This window comes from Hordeum vulgare, chromosome 7H (assembly GCF_904849725.1).
Source record: "Hordeum vulgare subsp. vulgare chromosome 7H, MorexV3_pseudomolecules_assembly, whole genome shotgun sequence".
Classification (NCBI taxonomy): Eukaryota; Viridiplantae; Streptophyta; class Magnoliopsida; order Poales; family Poaceae; genus Hordeum; species Hordeum vulgare.
The window spans coordinates 31,902,176-31,912,894 of NC_058524.1; positions in this window are offsets into that span (position 1 = coordinate 31,902,176).

Consider the following 10,719-nt stretch of genomic DNA (forward strand, 5'->3'; position numbering starts at 1 on the left):
TCTCCACTGCTCTGCTGTTATCTGAAAACAGAACCAATGCCTCGGACATCCGGCTTCTCCAGACGTCCGAGGGACGGACGCCCGACTACTTCGGAAATCAGGAACCTTATACCAGAGAAATCCAGAGTCAAATAACTCGGACTTCCGGCTCTCTCCGGACGTCCGAGGGCCGGACGCCCGACCACTTCGGAAAACCGGAACCTTCCACCAGAGAAATTTGAGTCAAATAACACGGACTTCCGGCCTCCTCCTGTCGTCTGAGGGCCGGACGTCCAACCTCCTTCGGAAATCCGGTGCCCTTGAACAGAGCCAAAGTCTCGGACATCCGGCTTCCTCCGGACGTTCGGTCCCTGTTCGACTTCACAGTGGTTCCTGATATATGTACATTCCTCGGACGACCGACCCCTGTCGGACGTCCGACCCCTTGTGGGCGTCCGGACATCCGAGAACTGCCGGACGTCCGACCATTGTCAGACTTAAGTGACCCCAACGGTCACTTTCCTTTCTCCACTATAAGTACCCCCTCCCACTTCGTGAGAGGGTGCCCAACACAGCCATATCCTCATAAGAACACATTTCTACCTCACACACATTTGCTCACACCAAATCTTAGATCCCAAGAGCATTTGTGAGCCCCTTTGAGAGTTGTTCCAATCAAAAGATAGATCGTCTCCCTCTCCTTCTCTCAACCCAAGCTATTTGAGATTTGAGCAAGTTTTGAGCATTCCCCGTGATCTTGTTGCTCTTGGAGGTTGGAGACTCCCAGGCGGTAGGAGTTCTTTGGAGAGGAATCAATCCGTGTGATTACCCCCCGGAAAAGTTTGTGAGGGTTTGGAAGCCACCTCAAAGGCTTACCACTAGTGGTTGAGAAACGCCTTCGTGGTGTTATCTCAAAGGGAGAATAGGGTGAGCCTTCGTGGCGTTGGTGTGCCTTCGTGGTAACATCCACCTCTCTAACGGTGACTAGCTTCCCTCCAAGGAAGTGAACATCGGGATACATCTTTGTCTCAGTGTCCTTGGTTATCCTCAACCCTAACTCCTTACTTGTGGTTTACTTGTGTTACTTGAGCATACATACATTGTGTATTGTTTGTGCTCATTATATTGTGTTGGCCATTTCTTCGTACAAGAGTAATCGTTCAAGCATACCCTCTATATCCACACGTTCACACTTGCAGCTTTTGATATATCGTGTGCTATAGTGTGATCTAGTATCTTGTGTCGTTCACCTACTTGTCGTGTGATATAGCTCAAGTAAGTTTGTGTTACTTACTTGTGCTTGTTAGTAACCGTGTTTTGTCCATCTTGGTATGTCGTGTTGTTGGTGCACGTTGCGGTGCCTATTGCATTTAGGATTTGTGCTTGAAAAGTATCCTCTTAGTTTATTTCCGCATTAGGTTTAAGCCAAATCCGAAGAAGTTTTTGTTGGGGAACATCGCATGGGAAACAAAAAAATTCCTACGCGCACGAAGACCTATCATGGTGATGTCCATCTACGAGAGGGGATGTTCGATCTACGTACCCTTGTAGACCGCACAGCAGAAGCGTTAGTGAACGCGGTTGATGTAGTGGAACGTCCTCACGTCCCTCGATCCGCCCCGCGAACCGTCCCGCGATCAGTCCCACGATCTAGTGCCGAACGGACGACACCTCCGCGTTCAGCACACGTACAGCTCGACGATGATCTCGGCCTTCTTGATCCAGCAAGAGAGACGGAGAGGTAGATGAGTTCTCCGACAGCGTGATGGCGCTCCGGAGGTTGGTGGTGATCTTATCTCAGCAGGGCTCCGCCCGAGCTCCACAGAAATGCGATCTAGAGGTGAAACCGTGGAGATATGTGGTCGGGCTGCCGTGGCAAAGTTGTCTCAAATCAGCCCTAAAACCTTCGTATATATAGGGGGAGGAGGGGGAGCCTTGCCTTGGGGTCCAAGGACTCCCAAGGGGGTCGGCCGAGCCAAGGGGGCAACCCTCCCCTTCCAAACCGAGTCCAACTCGGTTTGGAAGGAGGAGTCCTTCCCCCTTTTCCCACCTCCTCTTTTCTTTCCCTTTTCTCTTTGATTTTCTTTCTATGGCCCATAGGGCCTTCTTGGGCTGTCCCACCAGCCCACTAAGGGCTGGTGCGCCACCCCCAAGGCCTATGGGCTTCCCCGGGGTGGGTTGCCCCCCCCCCCAGTGAACACCCGGAACCCATTCGTCATTCCCGGTACATTCCCGGTAACTCCGAAAACCTTCCTGTAATCAAATGAGGTCATCCTATATATCAATCTTCGTTTCCGGACCATTCCGGAAACCCTTGTGACGTCCGTGATCTCATCTGGGACTCCGAACAACATTCGGTAACCAACCATATAACTCAAATACGCATAAAACAACGTCGAACCTTAAGTGTGCTGACCCTGCGGGTTCGAGAACTATGTAGACATGACCCGAGAGACTCCTTGGTCAATATCCAATAGCGGGACCTGGATGCCCATATTGGATCCTACATATTCTACGAAGATCTTATCGTTTGAACCTCAGTGCCAAGGATTCATATAATCCCGTATGTCATTCCCTTTGTCCTTCGGTATGTTACTTGCCCGAGATTCGATCGTCAGTATCCGCATACCTATTTCAATCTTGTTTACCGGCAAGTCTCTTTACTCATTCCGTAATACAAGATCCCGCAACTTAAACTAAGTCACATTGCTTGCAAGGCTTGTGTGTGATGTTGTATTACCGAGTGGGCCCCGAGATACCTCTCCGTCACACGGAGTGACAAATCCCAGTCTCGATCCATACTAACTCAACTAACACCTTCGGAGATACCTGTAAAGCATCTTTATAGTCACCCAGTTACGTTGCGATGTTTGATACACACAAAGCATTCCTCCGGTGTCAGTGAGTTATATGATCTCATGGTCATAGGAACAAATACTTGACACGCAGAAAACAGTAGCAACAAAATGACACGATCAACATGCTACGTCTATTAGTTTGGGTCTAGTCCATCACATGATTCTCCTAATGATGTGATCCCGTTATCAAGTAACAACACTTGCCTATGGCCAGGAAACCTTGGCCATCTTTGATCAACGAGCTAGTCAAGTAGAGGCTTACTAGGGACAGTGTTTTGTCTATGTATCCACACAAGTATTGTGTTTCCAATCAATACAATTATAGCATGGATAATAAACGATTATCATGAACAAAGAAATATAATAATAACTAATTTATTATTGCCTCTAGGGCATATTTCCAACAGTCTCCCACTTGCACTAGAGTCAATAATCTAGTTCACATCACCATGTGATTCCAACGAATCCAACACCCATATAGTTATGGGGTCTGATCACGTCTTGCTCATGAGAGAGGTTTTAGTCAACGGTTCTGAAACTTTCAGATCCGTGTGTTCTTTACAAATCTTTATGTCATCTTATAGATGCTGCTACTATGTGCTATTCGGAAATACTCCAAATATGTACTCTACTATACGAATCCGTTTCACTACTCATAGTTATTCGGATTAGTGTCAAAGCTTGCATCGACGTAACACTTTACGACAAACTCTTTAACCACCTCCATAATCGAGAAAAATTCCTTAGTCCATCAGTTACTAAGGATAAATTTTGACCGCTGCTAGTGATTCAATCATGGATCACTCTCTGTACCTCTCAACAGACTTTGAGTCAAGGCACACATCTGGTGCGGTACCCAGCATGGCATACTTCAGATTCTACGGCCAAGGCATAGAAGACGACCTTCGTCTATTCTCTTTATTCTGCCGGGGTCGGGTGTTGAGTCTTACTCAAATTCACACCTTACAAGGCAACCAAGAACTCCTTCTTTGCTGATCTATTTTGAACTCCTTCAAAAACTTGTCAAGGCATGCATCTTGTTGAAACTTCTATCAAGCGCTTTCGATCTATCTCCATAGATCTTTGATGCTCAACGTTCAAGTAGCGCAATCCAGGTATTCCTTTGAAACTTCCTTTCAAACAACCTTGTATGCTTTACAGAAATTCTACATTACTTCTGATCCACAATATGTCAACCACATATACTTATCAGAAATTCTATAGTGCTCCCACTCACTTCTTTGGAAATACAAGTTTCTCATAAACCTTGTACAAACCCAAAATATTTGATCATCTCATCAAAGTGTATATTCCAACTCCGAGATGCTTGCACCAGTCCATTGAAGGATCGCTGGAGCTTGCATACTTGCTAGTATCTTTAGGATCGACAAAACCTCCTGGTTGTATCACATACAATGTTTGCTCAAGGAAACTGTCGAGGAAACAATGTTTTGACATCCTATGTGCAATATTTCATAAATAATGCATCAACTACTAACATAATTCTAACAGACTTTCAGCATCGCTACGAGTGAGAAAGTCTCATCATAGTCAACTATTTGATCTTGTCGGAAACATCTTTGCGACAAGTTGAGCTTTTCTTAATAGTGACTTATCACCATCATCGTCTGTCTTCCTTTTAAAGATCCATCTTTACTCAATAGTCCTATGACCATCAAGTAGTTCTTCCAAAGTCTACACTTTGATTTCATACATGGATCTGTTGGAGAACGTCGCATGGGAAACAAAAATTTTCCTACGCGCACGAAGACCTATCATGGTGATGTCCATCTACGAGAGGGGATGAGTGATCTACGTACCCTTGTAGATCGTACAGCAGAAGCGTTAGTGAACGCGGTTGATGTAGTGGAACGTCCTCACGTCCCTCGATCCGCCCCGCGAACAATCCCGCGATCAGTCCCACGATCTAGTACCAAACGGACGGCACCTCCGCGTTCAGCACACGTACAACTCGACGATGATCTCGGCCTTCTTGATCCAGCAAGAGAGACAGAGAGGTAGAAGAGTTCTCCGGCAGCGTGACGGCGCTCTGGAGGTTGGTGATGATCTCGTCTCAGCAGGGCTCCGCCCGAGCTCCGCAGAAACACGATCTAGAGGAAAAACTATGGAGATATGTGGTCGGGCAGCCGTGAGAAAGTCGTCTCAAATCTGCCCTAAAAGCCCCATATATATAGGAGGAGGGAGGGGGACCTTGCCTTGGGGTCCAAGGGACTCCCAAGGGGTCGGCCGAGCCAAGGGGGGGAGGACTCCCCCCCCCCAAACCGAGTTGGACTTGGTTTGGTGGGAGGAGTCCCCCTCCCTTCCCACTTCTTCCCTCTTTTTTTTTCCTTTGATTTCTTTCTCTTGGCGCATAGGCCCCCTTGGGGCTGTCCCACCAGCCCACTAAGGGCTGGTGTGTCTCCCCAAAGCCTATGGGCTTCCCCGGGGTGGGTTGCCCCCCCCCCCCCGGTGAACTCCCGGAACCCATTCGTCATTCCCGGTACATTCCCGGTAACTCCGAAAACCTTCCGGAAATCAAATGAGGTCATCCTATATATCAATCTTCGTTTCCGGACCATTCCGGAAACCCTCGTGACGTCCGTGATCTCATCCGGGACTCCGAACAACATTCGGTAACCAACCATATAACTCAAATATGCATAAAACAACGTCGAACCTTAAGTGTGCAGACCCTGCGGGTTCGAGAACTATGTAGACATGACCCGAGAGACTCCTCGGTCAATATCCAATAGCGGGACCTGGATGCCCATATTGGATCCTACATATTCTAAGAAGATCTTATCGTTTGAACCTCAGTGCCAAGGATTCGTATAATCCCGTATGTCATTCCCTTTGTCCTTCGGTATGTTACTTGCCCGAGATTCGATCGTCAGTATCCGCATACCTATTTCAATCTCGTTTACCGGCAAGTCTCTTTACTCGTTCCGTAATACAAGATCCCGCAACTTACACTAAGTTACATTGCTTGCAAGGCTTGTGTGTGATGTTGTATTACTGAGTGGGCCCCGAGATACCTCTCCGTCACACGGAGTGACAAATCCCAGTCTTGATCCATACTAACTCAACTAACACCTTCGGAGATACCTGTAGAGCATCTTTATAGTCACCCAGTTACATTGCGACGTTTGATACACACAAAGCATTCCTCCGGTGTCCGTGAGTTATATGATCTCATGGTCATAGGAACAAATACTTGACACGCAGAAAACAGTAGCAACCAAATGACACGATCAACATGCTATGTCTATTTGTTTGGGTCTAGTCCATCACATGATTCTCCTAATGATGTGATCCCGTTATCAAGTGACAACACTTGCCTATGGCCAGGAAACCTTGACCATCTTTGATCAACGAGCTAGTCGACTAGAGGATTACTAGGGACACTGTTTTGTCTATGTATCCACACAAGTATTGTGTTTCCAATCAATACAATTATAGCATGGATAATAAACGATTATCATGAACTAAGAAATATAATAATAACTAATTTATTATTGCCTCTAGGGCATATTTCCAATAGGATCCTCTCTCGGATTTCATGGCTTCCAGCCATTTGTCGGAATCTGGGCCCACCATTGCTTTCTCCGTAACTCGTAGGTTCAGTGTTGCTCAACAACATGACCTCCAAGACAGGGTTACCGTACCACTCTGTAGTAGTACGCGACCTTGTCAACCTACGAGGCTTGTAGTAACTTGATCCGATGCTCGATGATCACCATCATCAGCTTTTACTTCAATTGGTGTAGGCGCCACAGGAACAACTTCCCGCGCCCTGCTACACACTGGTCGAAGTGATGGTTCAATAACCTCATCAAGTTCTACCACCCTCCCACTCAATTCTTTCGACAGAAACCTTTCCTCGAGAAAGGATCCGTTTCTAGAAACAAACACTTTGCTTTCGGATCTGAGATAGGAGATGTACCCAACTGTTTTGGATATCCTATGAAGATGCATTTATCCGCTTTGGGTTCGAGCTTATCAGACTGAAACCTTTTTCACATAAGTGTCGAAACCCCAAACTTTCAAGAAACGACAGTTTAGATTTCTCTAAACCTCAGTCTATACTGTGTCATCTCAACGAAAATATGTGGTGCCCTATTTAAAGTGAATGCGGTTGTCTCTAATGCTTAACCCATAAACGATAGTGTTAATTCGATAAGAGACATCATAGCATGCACCATACCAAATAGTGTGTGGCTATGACGTTCAGACACATCATCACACTATGATGTTCTAGGTGGCATGAACCGCGAAACAATTTCCACAGTGTCTTAACTGCGTACCAAAACTCGTAACTCAGATATTCATTTCTATGATCATATCGTAGACAGTTTATCCTCTTGCTACGACAAACTTCACTCCGAAACAGAATTGAACTTTTCAATATTTCAGACTTGTGATTCATTAAGCAAATACTCTAGTATCTACTCAAATCGTCATTGAAGTAAGAACATAATGATATCCACTGCGTGCCTCAGCACCCATTGGACTGCATACATCAAAATGTATCACTTCCAACAAGTTACTATCTTATTTCATCTCAATGAAAACAAGGCCTTGCTCATGTGGTATGATTTGCATGTCACTAGTGATTCAAAATCAAGTGAGTATAAAGATCCATCAGCATGGAGCCTCTTCATGCAATTTATACCAACATGACTCAAGCGGCAGTGCCACAAGTAAGTGGTACTATCATCATTACCTCGTATCTTTTGGCACCAATATCATGAACATGTGTAACACTACGATCGAGATTCAATAAACCATTGAAGGTGATTATTCAAGAAAATAGAGTAACCATTATTCTCTTTAAATGAATAATCGTATTGCAATAAACACGATCCAATCATGTTCATGCTTAACGCAAACACCAAATAACAATTATTTAGGTTTAACACCAATCCCGATGGTAGAGGGAGCGTGCGACGTTTGATCATATCAACCTTGGAAACACTTCCAACACGTATCGTCACCTCGCCTTTAGCTAGTCTCCGTTTATGCCGTAGCTTTCATTTCGTGTTACTAATCACTTAGCAACCGAACCGGTATCCAATACCCTCATGCTACTAGGAGTACTAGTAAAGTATACATCAACATCATGTTTATCAAATATACTTCTTTCGACTTTTGCCAGCCTTCTTATCTACCAAGTATCTAGAGTTGCTCCGCCTCAGTGACTGTTCCCCTCATTACAGAAGCACTTAGTCTCAGGTTTGGGTTTAATCTTGGGTCTCTTCATTAGTGCAGCAACTGTTTTGCCGTTTCACGAAGTATCCCTTCTAGCCCTTGCCTTTCTTGAAACTTAGTGGTTTTACAAACCATCAACTATTGATGCTCCTTCTTGATTTCTACTTTCGCAGTGTCAAACATCGCGAATCGCTCAAGGATCATTGTATCTATCCTTGATATGTTATAGTTCATCACGAAGCTCTCACAGCTTGGTGGCAGTGACTTTGGAGAACCATCACTATCTCATCTGGAAGATTAAGTCCCACTTGATTCAAGTGATTGTCGTACTCAGACAATCTGAGCACACTCTCAACGATTGAGCTTTTCTCCTTTACTTTGTGGACAAAGAATCTTGTCGGAGGTCTCGTACCTCTCAACAAGGGCACGAGCATGAAATCACAATTTCATCTCTTTAGAACATCACATATGTTTTGTGACGTTTCAAAACGTCTTCGGTGCCTTGCTTCTAAGCCATTAAGTATTTTGCACTGAACCATCGTGTAGTCATCAGAAACGTGTATGTCGGATGTTCCCAGCATCCACAGACGATGCTCGAGGTGTAGCACACCGAGTGGTGCATTAAGCACATAAGCCTTCTGCGCAGCAACGAGGACAATCCTCTTCAAAGTTTGCTACTATCAACTTTCAACTAAATTTTCTCTAGGAACATATAAAAACAGTAGAGCTATAGCGCAAGCTACATCATAATTCGCAAAGACCATTAGACTATGTTCATGACAATTAGTTCAATTAATCATATTACTTAAGAACTCCCACTCAAAAAGTACATCTCTCTAGTCATTTGAGTGGTACATGGTCCAAATCCACTATCTCAAGTCCGATCATCATGTGAGTCGAGAATAGTTTCAGTGGTAAGCATCTCTATGCTAATCATATCAACTATACGATTCATGCTCGACCTTTCGGTCTCATGTGTTCCGAGGCCATGTGTGCACATGCTAGGCTCGTCAAGCCTAACCCGAGTGTTCTGCGTGTGCAACTGTTTTGCACCCGTTGTATGTGAACGTTGAGTCTATCACACCCGATCATCACGTGGTGTCTCGAAACGAAGAACTGTCGCAACGGTGCACAGTCGGGGAGAACACAATTTTGTCGTGAAATTTTAGTGAGAGATCACCTCATAATGATACCGTCGTTCTAAGCAAGATAAGGTGCAAAAAGGATTAACATCACATGCAATTCATAAGTGACATGATATGGCCATCATCATGCGCTTCTTGATCTCCATCACCAAAGCACCGGCACGATCTTCTTGTCACCGGCGTCACACCATGATCTCCATCATCATGATCTCCATCAACGTGTCGCCATCGGGGGTGTCGTGCTACTCATGCTATTACTACTAAAGCTACGTCCTAGCAATATAGTAAACACATCTGCAAGCACAAACGTTAGTTTAAAGACAACCCTATGGCTCCTGCCGGTTGCCGTACCATCGACGTGCAAGTCGATATTAACTATTACAACATGATCATCTCATACATCCAATATATCACATCACATCATTGGCCATATCACATCACAAGCATACCCTGCAAAAACAAGTTAGACGTCCTCTAATTTTGTTGTTGCATGTTTTACGTGGTGACCATGGGTATCTAGTAGGATCGCATCTTACTTACGTAAACACCACAACGGAGATATATGAATTGCTATTTAACCTCATCCAAGGACCTCCTCGGTCAATTCCGATTCAACTAAAGTTGGAGAAACTGACACCCGCCAGTCATCTTTGAGCAACGGAGTTACTCGTAGCGATGAAACCAGTCTCTCGTAAGCGTACGAGTAATGTCGGTACGAGCCGCTTCGATCCAACAATACCGCAGAATCAAGAAAAGACTAAGGAGGGCAGCAAAACGCACATCACCGCCCACAAAAACTTTTGTGTTCTACTCGAGAAGACATCTACGCATGAACCTAGCTCATGATGCCACTGTTGGGGAACGTTGCATGGGAAACAAAAATTTTCCTACGCGCACGAAGACCTATCATGGTGATGTCCATCTACGAGAGGGGATGAGTGATCTACGTACCCTTGTAGACCGCACAGCAGAAGCGTTAGTGAACGCGGTTGATGTAGTGGAACGTCCTCACGTCCCTCGATCCGCCCCACGAACCGTCCCGCGATCAGTCCCATGATCTAGTGCCGAACGGACAGCACCTCCGCGTTCAGCACACGTACAGCTCGACGATGATCTCGGCCTTCTTGATCCAGCAAGAGAGACGGAGAGGTAGATGAGTTCTCCGGCAGCGTGATGGCGCTCCGGAGGTTGGTGGTGATCTTATCTCAGCAGGGCTCCGCCCGAGCTCCGCAGAAACGCGATCTAGAGGTGAAACCGTGGAGATATGTGGTCGGGCTGCCATGGCAAAGTTGTCTCAAATCAGTCCTAAAACCTTCGTGTATATATAGGGGGAGGAGGGGGAGCCTTGCCTTGGGGTCCAAGGACTGCCAAGGGGGTCGGCCAAGCCAAGGGGGGCAACCCTCCCCTTCCAAACCGAGTCCAACTCGGTTTGGAAGGAGGAGTCCTTCCCCCTTTTCCCACCTCCTCTTTTCTTTCCCTTTTCTCTTTGATTTTCTTCCTATGGAGCATAGGGCCTTCTTGGGCTGTCC